The following is an 18728-nucleotide window of genomic DNA, read 5'->3' as shown; positions in this document are numbered from 1 at the left end:
TTAAGGGTCATTGGAAAAGGGTCCAAAGCATAACATTCAACTGCAATTTTAATGCTTAATTAATAATCAGATGTAAGTTTTATAAAAGCAAGGAATTTGTTTGGTTCCTAGTATAATGCCAGCATCCATAATTGGTCTGACATCTAGCAGGCCATCCCCAAGTATTTGTCAAATGAATAATAACCATAACGGCAACTTCTATTAATGCTGTGTCAAATACTGTCCAAAACAATTCACAGATAAACACCAATAACCATCACAACAGTCTTAGGAGGAAGGCTTATCATTACCATTTTATCAATGAGTTAACAAAGTCCTAATAACTTCTCCAGGATCAGAGGGAAAAGCCAGCATCTGCAATCAGGACAAGCTGGCTGCAGAGCCTGCTCTCCTAGCCACCGTACTAAACAGGCTTCTTGGACATGCAGAATGGTATGGAGGACAAATGTAGGCACATTTAAAAGGGAGTGCAGGGGAAAAAAAATCAGAATGTAAGGTAAACTATAGGGCTGAAGAACAGGGCCTGTTTCTGTATATCAGCTCGCTAGAAGCTGCAAGTGCAACGCCATAAGATATTATGGAGGAGGCTAAAGGCACGATGGGGGGTGGGAAAGGGAGTCCAGAAAAGACAGATAACAAATAAATAAAGAGCTTATTTTGTTCCACAGTAACAACTATACCACTAGCTGCAACCACTAGTGCTGCCAGAAGAACCCTACAGAAATGAGGCAGACCCTGTTTTTCAAAAGAGTAATAATGAAAAAATAAAGTCCTGTGGTGCTTTTCCTCTATTGGCCCTGCTTATAAATTCATAGCACAGCATGGAGGTTATTAAAATCCCATATGTGAGAACCACACACAGCACAAAGAGATATGAATTGGTGTTCCATGGAGATAATGCTATCTAATGGGCAAAACAAGTAGTAGGGTTTCATTTTTATTCTGAGTACATGTGAAAAGGGCTCAGCATCACACCACCATGCATGGATAGCTGACCGTCCAAAGACTGTTTCTACCCCTGTTTCTCATGGATTAATAGGTGGGATATAAAGAGTAGGGCTGTTATCTGTCCAAGTCTGGATATTCCATGATATTTTTTCTTTTCTTGCAACCATCTGAAATAGAGTAGATGAAAAGCTTTTCCAGCTGTCTGGCACAGAAGGGAAATAAAAGAAAACCTTCCCCTGCTCCCCACATAGCATCCTGGAAGCCCAGGGGTCTGAAGGAGCTCACTATTTCCACTCAAGGGTCTCCCAGAGACTCACCTCTATGCCCATTGCAGGCTGGCTTACACTTTGTTGTTGCTGACTTGGTCTATTCATGGTTTTTGGTTGGTTGGTTGGTTGGTTGGTTGGCTGGCTGGATTTCTTCGGGGGTCAGAAGAGGCTGCTGAATGTCCTATTACAGAAGATCAAATCTGACTAATCAGAGTAAATGCTGTATGATCTGGCATTGAGTGTGTGCAGCCACACTTAAGATCAAAAAGCTAGTTTTACAAGTCAGGAAATGACAGATGCTGGCAAGGATGCAGAGAAAGGAGAACCCCTCCTACACTGTTGGTGGGAATGCAAGCTGGTGCAACCACTCTGGAAAACAGCATGGAGGTTCCTCAAAAAGTTGAAAATAGAGCTACCCTAGGACCCAGCAATTGCACTACTGGGTATTTACCCTAAAGATACAAACGGAGTCTTCCGAAGGGGCACGTGCACCCAAATGTTTATAGCAGCAATGTCCACAATAGCCAAACTATGGAAAGAACCTAGATGTCCATCAACAGATGAATGAATAAAGATGACATGGTATATATACACAATGGCATACTATGCAGCCATCAAAAGAAATGAAATTTGCCATTTGCAACGACGTGGATGGAACTAGAGGGTATCATGCTTAGTGAAATTAAGTCAATCGGAGAAAGACAACTATCATATGATCTCCATGATAAGAGGAAGTGGAGAAGCAACATGGGGGGTTTGGGGGGTAGGAAAAGAATAAATGAAACAAGAAGGGATCAGGAGGGTGACAAACCATAAGTGACTCTTAATCTCACAAAACAAACAGGGTTGCTGGGGGGAGAGGGGTCGGGAGAGGGTGGTGGGGTTATGGACATTGGGGAGGGTATGTGCTATGGTGAGTGCTGTGAAGTGTGTAAACCTGGTGATTCACAGACCTGTACCCCTCGGGATAAAAATACATTATATGTTTATAAAAAAATAAATTAAAAAAAATTTAAAAACTTAAAAAAAAGCTGGTTGTATGAATATCCTATGACCTTAATCAGCAGAAAACCTTACATCTAAAATTTCCTAAGTAACTCAGTGCTGAAATTTAATGAAGACAAAATAGAAGCTATTTTTAATTGACTTACTCTAAAATCAACCTTCAAAAGCAGGTAAATCTGTGGTCATAAACACCTGGACAAGGGTATGGGCAGAAGACACTACTCTAAGGAGCCAAGAAGTTTAAAATCCAGCTAGTAGGGGCACCTGGGTGGCTCAGTGGGTTAAGCCTCTGCTTTCAGCTCAGGTCATGATCTCAGGGTCCTGGGATCGAGCCCCGCATCAGGTTCTCTGCTGGACAGAGAGCCTGCTTCCCTCTCTCTCTGCCTGCCTCTCTGCCTACTTGTGATCTCTGTCAAATAAATAATAAAAAATAAAAAAAAAAAATCCAGCTAGTAGCACAAAGTAATTCTCTGGCCTTCTTGGTAACCAAAACCCCCAAAATTTAAACCGAATCTAATATAACTTAATGTAAGCCAAGAAATGTATCATGTTTATGTAGGTCATTAATTAAAATGAGTGGTTTCTGAGTTACCACATCATTCTTTCACTCAGCAAATGTGTAATGAGTATCTGCCCTGTTCTATGACCCCAGGCCCTCATGAAACTCACTGTAGTGCTGAGAGGGCAAGTAGATCACCTCCTCCAGTCCTAGAGTCACCCTTGAAGAAAATTAAATGGCATGGCTGTTGATCTATTGGTTCCTCAAGGAAACTTATTATTTCTGGTGTAAATACATTATCAAGTCTCTGTTGGTGGCTTGAAACGAGGAGCAACAAATTCAGGAGCCATGGGTAAGATAACCATGTCCAGGCTGGTAGGCAGAAAAAAGCCACCTCATAGCAAGGAGAATGTAGCAAGATGAAAGGCTATGTTGCAGAGAGGTTAAACTGATCTCTAGGATAGGAAATTAAAATACTGGGTTCAGAAAGAGGGAGCGTCCTTATATGAACTTCAACATCAAACCTCTTAGACCTTTTAGAAACCTCTACTGACCAGTGTCAACCATCTTACTACCACATCTGAAAAGATGAGTGTTACACTAGTAATTTAGGATAACAACTCTCTTTTAAGAATCCTCTGCTGGGGGTGGGGGGTGGGCACGGTGATGAATACTCTCACTGGTTATCAGAGGTAAGAATGCAGACAGAGCAAGAAGGAATAAAAACCTCAAGGCTAGCATTGAGGAGGCCTGGGTTCTAGGTTCTTCTCTAACTTCAATAGTCATGAGATTGTTAGACCAACAACTCTATCTTTTTATGCTATTCTCTCATAGGCCAGTTGTAGATAATAGCGTCTACACTGTCCAAACTCTCAGGGTCGCCAGGAGAATAAAAACAAAATGGATTTTAAAAAGTAAGGACAGGATACATTTGAAGGTTATGCCTAGTTTTCACAATTCCATTCTACCAGGTTGAGCCTCTTGGCTGAGAAAAATTTTTAAATATAAATACCATCTATAAGAACAGTAACTGCTATTATTTATTGAGGGCTTAACATATGTATCAGACACATATACCTCATTTACTCTTTGTATCAATCCTATCAAATTCTTATAATTATTGACCACATATTACAAAGAAACTGAGACCCCGAGAAGTTAAATGTCTTGTGAAAAGACACACATCTGACAAATGGAACTCAAACCCATCTGACCCCAAAGCCTATGAGTTAAGCAACTGAGCTATTCTGGTTCTTAGTCATCTCTCAAAGGTCATTTCATTTTGAATCAGTAGAATCTGATTCGATTCAACCCACAAACATTATTGGTAGTAGAAGGACTTAACATATAGGATTTCAGAGTTCAGGTCATTTACACATTTGCCAAAAATGGACACACACGTAGCACTGCTAGCAGTTCGCAGCCTACTGAGCCATGAACAAAGACTGCAGTAGAAGCAAGGTGATTGTGCAGGGAAGCGACTGAGTTCACATGTCTTGGCACTTATCACTTGGTTCCCTAGCAGAGGACTAAGCTGCTCTTGACACCAGGGTGGTAGGGTGCTGCCAGTGTTGAGGAAACAATTTTGTTCCCATCTTATTCCTAACATACTAATTTATGCAGCTCTATTTAAGCTTCTGGGTTGGGAGCCAAAATTGTCATCAGTGTAAGCTCATCCTCATCCATGGAGAGAAAACAGAGTCAGTTCTCAAAATATCTTTGCCTCCAGCTTTCCAGAAATCCCATCTTCTTGATTGCTCAGTATAGTTCCAGGTATTAGACAAAATTAAAACAAATAGAAGGAGTGGCCCAACCCCTCAAGGCAGTTAAAGTCATAATCACAAACATTTATGGAGTGCTCACTTTTGTACCAGACACTGTTTTAGATAATTATAACTTAATGAATTCTCAAAACAACACGATGACCTAGGTATTGCCATTGCCTCTCATTACAGTGACAAAACCAAGGCACAGAGAGTTTAAATAACTTGTCCAAACACTAGACTAGGATTTAAATCTAGTAATCTGTCTCCAGGGCTGTTTTACATAGCACTGCCTTACATGCCCCTTATGATGGGGGAGAAAACAGATCTGAGAATTAAATATACAATTAGTTGGCATCTTTATTTACATAATAAATAATCGATGAGAATGCTAACAGAGTTTTAAAGTAACTTTACTGGTGAAAGAAAGTTCATGGAGATTATAAAACTTGAAACCAAGAAATTCCCTGTTTGTAATGTTTGTCCACCTTTCTTAACCCAAAAAGCGCTTCTACATTTCATCTTGAGGTTTTTTTTGGTTTTTCTATTTTTTAAAAAAAAGTATTTTTAATGAGGTATAATATGTATTATAGTAAGAAAACAAAACACTTTTCTGACCTGTATCATTACAGCTTAATATTACCTGTTTTGAAATTTACAAAGGGAATTATATAATATGTATACATTCTTTGTATCTGTCTTTGTTTGCCCACATTATCCTGCAAGATCCACTCATGTTATTGTATGTAGCAGTAGTTCATTATTTCATTATGAATATATAACTTAAGTTTTCTAGTCTATTATAGATGAACAAATGTTATATTTTCAATTTTATGATCATTATTGTATATTTCCTTTCCTGTCAAATGTACCCACTAGTGTTAGATTTCCAAGAACAGAATTACTGGGTCATAGCACAAGTGTATGGTCTAATTATCTTTTTGTTATTGGTATGTAGCCTAATTCCATTGTGATCAGAGAAAATACTACATGTGATTTTAATCCACTTGAATTTTTTAAAGGCTTACTTTAGTGACTAGTATGCAATCAATTTTGTTAAATGTTTCATGTTTATTTGAAAAGAATGTGTATTCTGCAGCTTTTGGATGCAGAGCTGTATATATATAAGTCACTTAAGTCCAGTTTTTTAACTATGATGTTTAAATCTACCCTATCCTTACTCATATTTTGGTCTGCTAATGCTAACAATTAAAGAGACAGACAGCTATTAGGATCTCCAACTATGATTGTCGGATTGTCCATTGTTCTTCTCAGTTTTGCCAATTTTTGCTTTAACTGTTTTAAGTGTATACCTTTTTTTAGGTATACACTTATTGGGTATCACGGGGCACCTGTGTGGCTCAGTCGGTTACACATCTGCCTTCAGCTCTGGTCGTAATTCTAGGGTCCTGGGATGGAGTCTCATGTTGGGCTACCTGCTCAGCAAGGAGACTGCTTTTCCCTCTCCTTCTGCCTGCCACTCCACCTACTTGTACTCTCTCACTGTCTCTCTGTCAAATAAATAAAATCTTACCAAAAAAATTATTGGATATTAGTGTCAAATTGTCCATTTAGTTACTATTGACCTAACTTTTTCATTTTTAGCATGACTTCTTTCCTTAATATCTAAAATGTCTAATACCAGTATAACTATATCAGTTTCCTTTTGATTAGTGTCTGCAAGGTATATCTTTTTTCCATTCTTTTCTTTTTCAACTTTTTGGTTCTGTTATTTATGAGTGTGTATATTCATGTAGCATAATAGTATTTTTTAAATTAATAGATAATGTATTATTAGCACCAGGGATACAGGACTTTGAAATAGTACTTTTTATATAATATGTCTTTTAATGGGGATATTTAGACCCTTTATATCTAATATAATTATGGATATATCTGGATTTAAATCTACCACATTCTTATTCATTTCTCATTTCCATTTGTTCTTTGTTCTTATACATTTGTTTTTAAAAATTAATCAAGAATTTTTTTATTTTTCCATTTTTTCTGTAGTAGTCTGTTACTTCTACATTCTTGCATTATTCTTCTTTAGTTGTTATCCTATAAATTACATTATTTGCTCCTTGACTTTTTTTTTTTTTTTTTTTTTTTATCTGACAGAGATCACAAGTAGGCAGAGAGGCAGGCAGAGAGAGAGGAGGAAGCAGGCTACCTGCAGAGCAGAAAGCCCGATGTGGGGCTCGATCCCAGGACCCTGGGATCATGACCTGAGCCGAAGGCAGAGGCTTAACCCACTGAGCCACCCAGGTGCCCCTGCTCCTTGACTTCTTAAAGTACAATATAATTTAATATTTTCACCAGTTCCCAGACATTGCAAGGCTCTTACAACACTTTTTAATACTTTACCCTGCTTCTGCATTTTGACTATTATTGCCATGTATTTTAATTTCCCTAGACATTATTTTTATTTTGCTCAGGGTTCACCTATATTTACCTTCACTTTAAACTTTTTTCTTGCTCTTCATTCCTTCTTTCAGTTCTATACTTCCGTATAAGATCATTTCCTTTTACCTAAACAGTTCCCTCTAATATTTAGTGTGAGTTGGCAATCACCAAATTCTCAGTTCTTTTTTGTCCACAAATATCTACTTATCTAAACTTTGGAGAAATTAAGTTTTCAGCCTGATTATTATTTGTTTTATAACATCTTGAAGATACCATTCCACTGACTTCTGAATCCACCAATTCTGTTGAAAAGGCATTTTCAGTCTTACTATTGCTCCTTTGAAGGTTTTCTTTCCTGATAGACTTCGAGATTTTTTATTTTATCTTAGGCTCAGTAGCTTCATTCTGATGTCCTTAGGTATGGTTTTATTTGTATTTACAATGCTTAGGGTTCATGGAGCTTCATGAAGTTGTTCCTTGAGGTCTTCATCAGTTTTTTAAAATCCTCAGTCAATACAGTTTCAAATGTTACTTCTGTCACATTCTTTCTCTCCCTGACTTCTGGAACTCCAAGTGTATATATGTCATACCAGTATTTCTTCAACTATTTATGATGAATATGTTCTCCTTTTATTTATAATTCCTTGCAGACCAATTCTGTCATAAAATACATTAAAGATTTTGTGGCTAAATCCATTGCTATAAATATTTGTAAATACTCTTTCTTTCTTTATCTTATCAGGGACCAGTATGAGAAGCAGTCTCAGAATCATACTTTGAGAAGCACCATGTTAGATTTTTTTCACTGGTCTCATATATTTGTTATGAGTTTTTTTTGGGGGGGGGGTCTTTCCTTTTATTCTCTATGCTTCAATCTCTTAAGTTTTACCAACATTCTCAGGTTTACTAATCTTCTCTTCTACTAAGTGTAATAAGTAGAAAGGAAGAGAGAGAGAACTAGTGGGGTGGGGGGGGGGGCAGAGGGAGAAGCAGATTCCCTGCGGAGCAGGGAGCCTGACCTAGGACTCAGTCCCAGGACCCTGGGGTCATGACCTGAGCTGAAGGCAGACACTTCACTGACTGAGCCTCCCGGGTGCCCCATCTCTTGCGTTCTTAATTTGTTTTTCAGTTCTAGAATTTCTATTTGGTCCTTATTTATAGATTCCTGTGCGAAAATAATAAATTTGTAATCTATTTTCTTAAACATATTAATTATAGTTATTTAAAATTCTGCCTGATGATCTCAGTATATCAATTAGCTATCATCTATTTATATTTTCTCTTGAAATTCAGATATTTGGTCTTATTTCTTAACATGCCTGGTAACTTATTATTATTTCTACATTTTAGGTGAAATAATTATTTAAGTTCTTCCTACATGGAGGATATTGTTTTCTTCTGAAAGATAGAGCACAGACTCATCATCTTGATCCAGTAGGGAATGGTCTATCTCCAGTTTGCCCTTACTGTTACAGTCTAGCTCTTCTGAGTCTCAGTTGAGTGTTTGTCATTTTTATCAAGACTCTTCTTCCTCAGGAGCCTCTGAACCACAGTTTCTGTTTCTTCAGTTATATGGAATTGCTTAAATCCCTGCTTAGACTTTTGGCCTTTTAACTCTGGATTCTTCTTGGCTTCTCTTGTGCACAGTGTAAACTCCCCAGATTCCTCAGGAACTGTTGCATGCAGAATGCTGGCTCAGATATCTCTGGATCTTTTTTTTCTGGGATCTTGGTCCTTCATATCATGGCTCTCTTAGTATTGGAAGAATTTTTGTCTTCTAATTCCACAGAAATTCCTGTAAGATCTAGGCCACTACTGTCTGTTTGGCCTCTATGCTCCTTTTTTGTATTGCAAATGTATCAAAGAGAAAAGGCCAGGGAGAGGGTCATGCTCACCTCAAAGCATTTCCTTTTCTCAGCAGTCTTAATTCTTCACATTCTAGTCTCTTTAGGTGCTTTCTGATGCCTTCAAGCAGTAATTTATCCAGCTTCTTAGTGGGACAGTTAGTCTGATAGCAGCCACTCCATTATGTCTGTAAGCAATGTGCTCTTGTGAGGATTAAATAATGTATAAAAATTGCTAGCATTACTAAATAATAATAAATATCCAACAAATATTTACTAACATTATTATTCCTACATCTCAGCTAACTTTTAGTTCAGGGGCATCTTTTAGTGTAATGTTCCTGGGAGTCTTACTCCAAACTCCCAATTCCAATTGCTTTTTATTCTCATATTTGCCCCTGGCATTATAAGTACACAGATATTGCCTTTAGGTTACATGGTCTTATGCACCAGACATTTCTCTTTGTCTGGTAAACTTTTATCACCATATTAACAGTTCTCTAAAGAAGTGATTGTCTTTTTAACAACCCAAACTATTTTCAAACCAAATCTTATGTAGATCCCAAATAAATGTATTCAAAGCTACCTATTTTACCCACTATTATATCAACCCTCCAGGTAGATAGATGGATAGATAGATAGATAGATAGATATTCCTGAGCAATATGTTTTAGAGTCCAAAAGCTCTGAGGAATCCAACTTAAAAACTATTACCATAGGGATAATTTCTGGACACTGCATCTCTTAGAACAAAAGAATACTTAAACATTAATACCATAATATGGAAAAAATTGTCCAGTATTTTACCTCCTTTAGGTTCCACTAGAGAAAAGTTTGGCATGGCTCAACCCTAATTTCTAGTGATGTTTACACATCACTTCACACTTTTGTGCTCACCAGAATTCAAATTAGCATTATATTCCCTCCATAACAACAAATATACATCAGAGCTGACATACCAGGCCTGTTTATCATCCAAAATAAACAAGCGTCTGATGAAGCAGGAGACAATCAAAGAAATGTCTAACTTAAGATAGCCTAAATGTCAATCTTCGATTATTTGTTACTAGAAGAGAACTACACAGGACTAGGAAGGAAGAAGGAAAGAGAAAAGACAAACAACTAAACACTGTATAGAAAGGTAAACCTCCTGGGTCCGATGTGCTATCATTTATTTAGGCACAATGTCACATTAGAAGGAATTAAGTTGAACAAATACAATTGGGAGATGGAGAGGAGAAGTGAGTTGGGGGCAATTGGAAGGGGAGACGAACCATGAGAGACTGTGGACTCTGAGAAACAAACTGAGGGTTTTGGAGAGGAGGGATGGGGAGTTGGGTGAGCCTGGTGGTGGGGTATTATGGAAGGTACATATCGCATAGAGCACTGGGTGTGGTGCATATACAATGAATTTTGGAACATTGAAAAAAAAATCCAATCTTACTTTGGTTTATCAAAAATAGATGAGAGATAGATGGATAGATATCTAATTCATAATCCAATTCTCCCTTCTTTTTAATAAACTTTTAAATTGAAGTATACAATTTAAAAATGTAGAAATAATAAATTTACAACTTAATGGGTTATTTCAAGTTGATCATGAGTGTGTAACCACCACCCAAAGTCATGAAATAGAATGTTACAGAGACTTCAGAAACCCCTCATGCCCTCTCCTAATACTACTCTCTCTGTGCCCAAAAGGTAAATACTACCCAAATATAGACTAACCGGTTCTGTTTCTGAATTTCATAAAATGAAATCCCATAATATGTAGCTTTTAATATCTGTTATCTCTTTTGTTATTATTTTGTGAGATTTGCCCACACCTCATTCTTCTTCAGTGCTATATAGTGCTCCATGATATAAATAATTTGTTTATCCATTCCATATTGATGGACATTTTTATTATTTCCACATAGAGCTATTATGAATAAAGCTGTTAAAAACCTGTAAGTGCATGAAGTTCAGTGATCACATATACTCACTTATTATTTTCACATAGGGCTATTATGAATAAAGCTGTTAAAAACATATATGTGCATGAAGTTCAGTGATCACATATACTCATTTTATTTATATACTCACATATACACAAGTTCAGTGATCACATATACCTAGAAGTAGAATAACCAGGTTACAGGATATGCATATGTTCAGTTTTAATAGAGACTAATAGTTTATCATAGAGGTTGTAGTTAGTAAATTGTGCTCATATCAGCAGCATAAAGAGGTCCACTCCCTGCCTATCCTTGCCAACACTTGGTTTTGTTGTCATTTTTGGGTTAGCCATTCTGGTAATATTTTTATCTCACTGCAGTTTTAATTTGCGTTACCCTGATTAGTAAGGGGGTTAAGCATTCTTTCACACATTTATTGCCATTTCACGACCCTTTTTTGTGAAGTGCTTGTTCAAGTTTCCTGCCCATTTAAGAACACTTCTTGAAAGTCTCCTCCTTCCCTTCTCCTCTTCTCTCAGGAGCCTCTCCTTCATCCCAGCCCATGTGGCTAATTTGGCATACTCCTTGCCCCTCACCTACTCTCATCCATTTTTCTTAACCCAGATGGATGTGGCCTAGCTGTCATAATTTTTTTTCTTATCTCTTTGCTTCTTCTAATTCTCAGATTCTCCCTAACCAAGGAGAATCTGGGACTCAGCCAGCAGGAATCCTCCCTCTTCCTCCCCTGCTGCTAGTCTCTATCATCTTCCTGTTTCTGCATCACCAAAATCCTGTGAAACATCTCTTTCACATAGAAGTCTTTTGTAAGTTTTGTGAGTTTTTCTAGTTCCCTCTCATGACTCTATTACTCCCTTATGCCATGTTGGCCACGTGGCATAGAATGAATTCTGAAAATGAGCTAGAAAAGAAAGGACCCACCCAGGAGGTCACTCTAAGGCCTTGGATGTCAAATTTGACCCTTTCCTGGAAGCCTGTTTCTCTGGGAGATTCGCCACATATTACAGAGAGTACAAGCTGCCTACCAGCTCTCCTAATCTTCCTCTAGGGCAGACTCATGTCTCAGTAACCTCAAACCAAAGCCATTATCAGATTCTCTGTCCTTCCCCACTATGGAAGACTACTTGGCCACAGTTTGACAGGCACAGATAGCTGCAAGGATCTTGAGCTCTTGTTGACTCTAAACTGCCCTGAGTCTTAATCTCTTTGCAGGTTGCTCAACAGAATGGGAAATGGGGTCAAACTTCTAATCTGGGAACAAAATTTATGGAGGGAGATTTAGCAGGGTCTGCTGAAGGGTGAGATGAGGATATGGATATTGGCAAGATGCATGGGGAAAAAGCCCTGAAAGGAAATGTATGGACAGTCAAGTGAATTTGGAACTGTTTAAACAAAGGATCAGGGATGAGGGACAAGGAGAGGAAAATATTCTTAGGTCTGATGATAATCTATCTGCTGGTCTGAAAATAGAGCCAGGTCTTTGCATTGTGAAAGTTATGTATGAAGTGAAGAACAAAAGAAATAAAATGAAAGACCATTCCAAGAAAATGTTCTCTGTGTGCTTAGAATAACCTAAATGACCATTCTGATTGTATGAAGTGCCATTCAACAGACCTGGATGATTTCTTGTATTACAAAAAGCACTGAAAAAGCAACTATAAGAGCCATATACATATATTCTGGGTCCTATATAAAGTAAGTAAACATCAAGCAGGGTATGCATTTCTATCCCAAGATCTGTCAACAAGGACGCATGAAAGCTAGAAAAGACTGATCATGTATCTTTCTGCTAGGAACAATGCTAACAGTTCTAACATCTTTCTCTCTTCCTCCAAGGGTAAGAACATCTGAATCTATATCCAATTTTTTTTTTTAACAGAAATTTGGAGGAAGCAGGCAGAGAGAGAGGAAAGGAAGCAGGCTTCCTGCCAAGCAGAGAGCCCGATGCGGGGCTCGATCCCAGGATCCTGGGATCATGACCTGAGCTGAAGGCAGAGGCTTTAACCCACTGAGCCACCCAGGTGTCCCTCTATATCCAAATTTTATTTTTTACTCTTTGTTTTTCATATCCAACTACTATCAAGTACTAAGACCATCAGCCTAAGTAAGGGTAGAGAAATGAACCAAAAGGCCCAGAATAAGCTCTTTTTACCCCCAAACATTGTTATATGCAAAATCTGGCCTTCATGAAAAAGAAGTGGAAAGATGGTGCCATCCATGCAGTCAAAGGAGTGAGCAGTGCCAGCAAATGGGCATGGTTAGAGACACTATCTTCTCCTCCTGAGGAATGGCACCATGACATTGTACATCTGCAATTCCTGGACCCAGGCAGGCACTCAGGAGAAAGTTCAGTTATATAATAGCTAGTATTTGTTTGAGTTTTTTGCCATGTGCCAGACACAGCACTAGGAAATTTATATATACTCTCTCAGCAAATTCTCACAACAATTCTAGGAAGCTAGTTCCATTATTGACTTCCTCTATAGTTGGGACTTAGAGAGTTTAAGCAATGGAATGAGTTCCCCCAGGTGGTACAGGTGAGTGGCAGGTTTATAAAAAACCCATGGCCTGGATACTCAACAATGTGGCTTTCTCTACTCTACACTTTAGAGTTCCTGGACAGGCTCCCAATTTTCAATTTCTGAAGCATGCCCTGGAAACATATGATTTAGCACTTTTTCTCTCTTCAAGATTTCTTTGGGCTATTTCTTCTGAAGTACTCTGGTCTTCATTTTTCCCATCTATAGTCTGACTACACACAGCTGAGTTTTTGTTTCATTTATTTTGCGTGTGATTAGGGGAGGACATTTTGGTTTGCTAGTTTAATTTATTTTTTTAAATGAATTTACAGGTAATAAAAAGTAAGCCAAAAGGTGAAAAAAGAATAGAATGCTAGTCAATTTGGCCAATTTATATATGTATATTGTAATACCCAGAGCAACCACTAAAAATACAATACAAAGTGAAATGCTCACAAACACTGTAAATAAATAAATATAAAATCCTCAAAAATATTCAAGTAACTCTCAGGAAGATAAGAAAAGAGAAACATAGGAATGGAAAGTGGAAGAAACGAACAGAAAACCAGTAATAATATGGCAGACTTAAGCTCTAACATAGCAATAATTTCATTGCATGTAAATGGTCTAAAAACACCAACAAAAGTCAAAGATTCCTCCAGAGTGGATTGAAAACAACAATCCATCAATATGCTGTCTATAAAAAGAGATACATGCAACAATTTAGATGAATCTCAAAAAAATTGTGCTGAGTTTAAAAAGCCGGTATCACAAGGTTACTTGATTCCATTTATACAACATTCTTGAAATGACAAGATGATAGATGCGGAGATAGATTAGTGGTTGCCAAGGGTAAAAAGGGGAGAAAGGGAGAGAGGTGGATATGGTCATAAAACAGTAGTATAAGATCCTTATGGTGAAACTGCTCTATATCATGACGGTGATATTCGTCACGCAAACTTATACATATGATAAAATTTGCATAGAACTGAACACACACACACACACACACACACACACACACACATACACACACAAAATTGCATGTAAGCCTGAGTGAGCCTGATGGATAATTTCGATGTCAACTTTCTAGTTGTGCTGTTAATCTATATTTCTGCAAGGTGTGTAACACTGAAGGTATACAAGGCCTATCTGTATTATTTCTTACAAGTGAGGTGAATCTATAATTATCTCAAAATAAAAAATTTTTTAAATTAAGAAGGAAATATACACTAAGAAGGAAGTATCATCAACTTCTGCCTCTGTATCCCTCCATTCTGTTTTCCAGGAATAACTACTGTGGCTCTTTTCTTGCACATTCTTTCAGAGATTATCTATAGTCTCTCCACATATAATTAGAGTGAATGCATACACACATATAGATTTATAGTTTTTACATGAGTTTTGGCAGCACTTTCCCCAAATATTGCTTTGTTAATTTATCTTTTTTTAAAGTTCTTATTTAAATTCCACTTAGTTAACAGACTATTATCAGTTTCAGGTGCCTAATATAGTGATGCAACACTTCCATGCAACACCCAGTGCTCATCACAAGTGCCATCCTTAATCCCCATCACGCATCTAGCCCATTACCCACCAACCTCTTTTCTGATGCCCATCAGTTGTTCTCTATAAGTAAGAGTCTGTTTATCAATTTATCTTGAGTTTGCAGCAGAGATAGAACTCCTTGTTCTAATAGCTCCACAGTATTCCAACTCATGAATGCATCCTGGTTTACTTAATCTTTTCTTCACAGAAAAACATAATCCAACAAAAAACACACATGTAGTTTATTTCCAAATAGTGCCTATAATAGACAATGCTCCAGAGTGGGTCACTGATCACTGACTTGGGTTTTTTTCTAACCATATCTAACCAGATACCATACATATACCCTAAAAAAAAAACACCCTTGGTCCTGGGCTTCTGGGAATCAGGCCTAGACCCTCCAGTCACATCATAGTGTGCTGGGCTCTGAACTCAGGAGATGCTGACCAAAGGCTTATCTATCTCCGTGCCCCTGTCCCTGGCTTTGCATCACTCAGCTTCTCATTGTTAGTTTACTCTATTTTTAAGCTAATAACTTTTCTTTAGCAAAAGTGTACCTGTTCATAGTTTTCTGAAGATATTTTCCTCCACTTAATGAAGATGTTCCCTCCCAGTTCTCTCCCAATTACCTAGAACACCCTCTTTTCTTATTTACTCCTCTACCATCTTTGCCATGACTTGTCTTCCTTTAATAAATGAAATAATTTTTCTTGCCACCCCGTTTTGACAAACAGCTCAAAGCTACAAATTACCCTTTTACCTTGGGTACAATGGAAGTAAGGTGTTCTAATATGCCTTGCAGGTGTATAAATAATGCCTAGCATGTATAAATAATGTGGTGTTTACAAATAACGGGGGACAGGCATCCATATCTGAACATTGTATGCTCCCTCCCCCTTTTTTCTTCATGGAGCACCTCCCCTCATCTCTGTGTAATTTGCCAACTCCCAAAGAGGCACTTTAGACAGAATGGCAGGTATAAATTAAAGAATTTTGCTATTAAAAAAATAAAGAGAAAAAGAAAAGCTGGCCACTTCCCAATGCCTAGCACAGAAAGCCACAACAAAAGAGTGTTTTTGGTTACTTTGTTTCCATAACCAGTCACAACTCAGCTCATACACTGGTATGTTAGCTCATTTCTGCCAGTGAGTCAACAACAACAGTAAAAATATGCTGCGTGAACTGAATGTGTGTGTGTGTGTGTCAGGAGTAGTGTAAAATTAAGGTATTATACATAAATTAAGGTATTATACATAAATGACATACCATATGTAATCATTTTTAAGTTATTCCATGTAATTTTAAAACGTAAGCCCCTAACATTTAGTAAGTGTTCTCTATATATCCGTTGAGTAAACGTGGATGAAGCACTGAGAATGCCTGCTCTCGTCAATGGTTTTTCTTAGATCATCTGTGTCTACATGTCAGATGTCTGTTTTATGAGTGTTGCATTGCCTGTGATTATGGAAGTTTAAAACAAGTTAGGTGATGAAGCTTTTCTTTGGCTTTCCCTCTTTAGACAAATATTCTGTAGCCCTTGCAGTATTCCACCATGTGCAAGCTCTGCCATCTCCCTAACCATTATTACTCTGCGCAGCCGGACTGTTTTAACGTCTGATCTATTCCACCAGGTGAAGCAAACAATTTAGACAGAGCACCACAGCTGCTTGATATAGGATGTCCTCATGTTTTTGCTCCCTTTTTTAATACACCCAAGCATCACATTTATTTTTTCAACAGCTGCTGCACATTGCACAGATTTCTTAATTAGCTAATGTTTGGAAAGCCCTTTGAAGATAAAAAGCCCTATATAAGTGCTAAGTGTTATTATTACCTTGACAAAAGAGTTCTCTTTTACCTTGGCTCACTGCAAAATGTGTGAGTTTTCCTTCTCTCTAACTAGCGCTAGTCAAACCACAGGCTGCATGAATCACAGGAGAAAGAACTCAGAAATTCAGCTGTGGCCCCTGAATGCAGGCGCTTGGGCACCCTGGAGTGGTTCCTTCATATCTTAATGTAATCTTTGCCAGGCACCAGGAGAAAAGAATGCCGGGCAAGGAAACACATTTTTGGGCTCTAGAATGCTTTGGGGGGAATGGAAAATAGGAAGCTCTTTCTTGTAAGAGCTCTTCGCACATCAAACTTACATTTGTTTCTCTTGGCTTGATTTTGGAAAACAAAGCAAATGTTGAGCTATCACAGATTGCATCCTTGCAAATAGATACCCGTGCCCTAGAGATGAGAAAAGATTTTCGTGAAACATAAATGTACAAGCTGCCTTCACCCCTTCCTCATTACCAGAGGATACTAAAGAAAATCTACTAAAATGATGGGAGAAGGCAAAGAAGGCCTCCGCAGCTCAATGTGCACACCTTACCCCCACCCCACACACATCGTTGCTTATCTAAAACACTACCCTTAAAGGATGTAGAAGATGCAGCTTCTGTCTTGGAGAATTTTCCATTTTACTATTAATAAAACAACAACAGCAATGTCTGAGTGGCTCAGTCAGTTAAGCGTCCGACTCTTGATTTCCAGTCAGGTCATGATCTCAGGGTTGTGAGATCAAGCCCTGCACTGGGTTCCAGGCTTAGTGGAGAGTCTGCTTGGAGGTTCTCTCCTCTAATTCTCCCTCCGTGTCTCTACCTGTTTGCTCTCTGTCTGTCTTTCTCTCCGCCCCCCCACCTTCCAAATAAACAAATAAGTAAATCTTCAAAAATATTTAAAAAAAAATAAACTTCCATTAGGACCTATTTCTAGGTCTCATGCTTTGTGCCCTACAGTTATTATTTACTTCCCACACATTTGTTATTATTATCTCCATCTTACAAGGGAGCAAGCAGGCCAGGCAGTTCAAATGACATGCCCCAGGCTATCAAGTAGGCATTGGAGTCATAATTTGAACCTAGGATTTCCTGGCCACAAAACTGAGCTCCTTCAACAAACAATAACACTTCAGTGTCATCGTCATTAGAGTCGCAAGTGTAGTAAAAAATAAGTATGGTGTCACTCCTGCTACAATTTTGAATTATTTTAGAAAGGTGGCAGAGGCAAGGAGCATTCTGGCTGCTATGATCAGGGAAGTCTTCGGGAAAATGCCTTTGATCACTTTGTGAGGAGACAGCTTGCTACATTCGGCACAGTGTGAGGACTGGCACACTCAGATCACCAACTCGTGGATTCACATTTGCTACCACTCCCATTTCAGAATTCATTCAAGAGAGAGAAGATAAAAATAATGGAAGTGAATGGAAAGAACAAATACCCGTGTTGTGGAAGTGAGCTCAGTACTTTGTTGTTAATTTAAATAAATAATTTATTTATTTTTTAAAAAGATTTTATTCATTTGACAGGGAGAGTGATCACAAGTAGGCAGAGAGGCAGGCAAAGAAGGAAAGGGGGAAGCAGACTCCCTGCTGAGCAGAGAGCCCGGGGCTCGATCCCAGGATCCTGGAATCGTGACCTGAGCCAAAGGCAGAAGCTTTAACCCACTGAGCCACTCAGGTGCCCCTTTTTCTTTAATTTTTAAAGATAAATAAGTTGCCTAAACTTACTTAAAAAAAAAATAAATTGTGCTATTCCCAGTTTTTCCCAAGGGCACTGAAATACAAGGGCATCTGAGTACCTGGGAAGATACAACAGTGGTGACATTAACTGAGAGAGAAAGGACTTAGAGGAAAAGGAATTGGGGACGGGGGAAATAACAGAATCTTCCAAAAGATCCAAAACTGGAAAATTTTCCATTAAAACCCCCAACTGTTAGGCAAGGACTATGCAAGCAGCTTTGTACCGTCTGCCCATGCAGAGCTCTTAATCAGCCTGCTTCTCCTATCACTTGAAAGCTGCTGTCTCTGCTTCCTGGTGCCAAAGCACTCTTATGGAACAAGGACACACTCGGCAGTCTCCCATGCCAAGACAAAAACACTTCTTGGTGTCCTCCCTAAATGATAGTAGGAGTAGAAAATACTATCT

At 38.3% G+C, this 18728-nt stretch overlaps 1 protein-coding gene across 4 annotated transcripts in view; it reads right to left on the bottom strand.

Annotated features, from left to right (window-relative positions):
• The window catches only part of ST6GALNAC3 (ST6 N-acetylgalactosaminide alpha-2,6-sialyltransferase 3), a 528670-nt gene that overhangs the window by 220405 nt on the left and 289537 nt on the right, over nt 1-18728 (bottom strand). Inside the window, exon 2 of one of the 4 annotated variants that reach the window (XM_082686596.1) lies at nt 8786-8922. The exons of the other annotated variants lie outside the window; for them this stretch is intronic. The gene's annotated coding sequence lies outside the window, so the exon portion shown is untranslated. The remainder of the gene's footprint in view (nt 1-8785; nt 8923-18728) is intronic. 4 annotated transcript variants of the gene reach the window in all.

This window comes from Mustela nivalis (genome assembly GCF_964662115.1).
Source record: "Mustela nivalis genome assembly, chromosome: 10".
NCBI classification, from domain to species: Eukaryota; Metazoa; Chordata; class Mammalia; order Carnivora; family Mustelidae; genus Mustela; species Mustela nivalis.
This window is presented reverse-complemented; position numbering and strand designations above follow the sequence as displayed.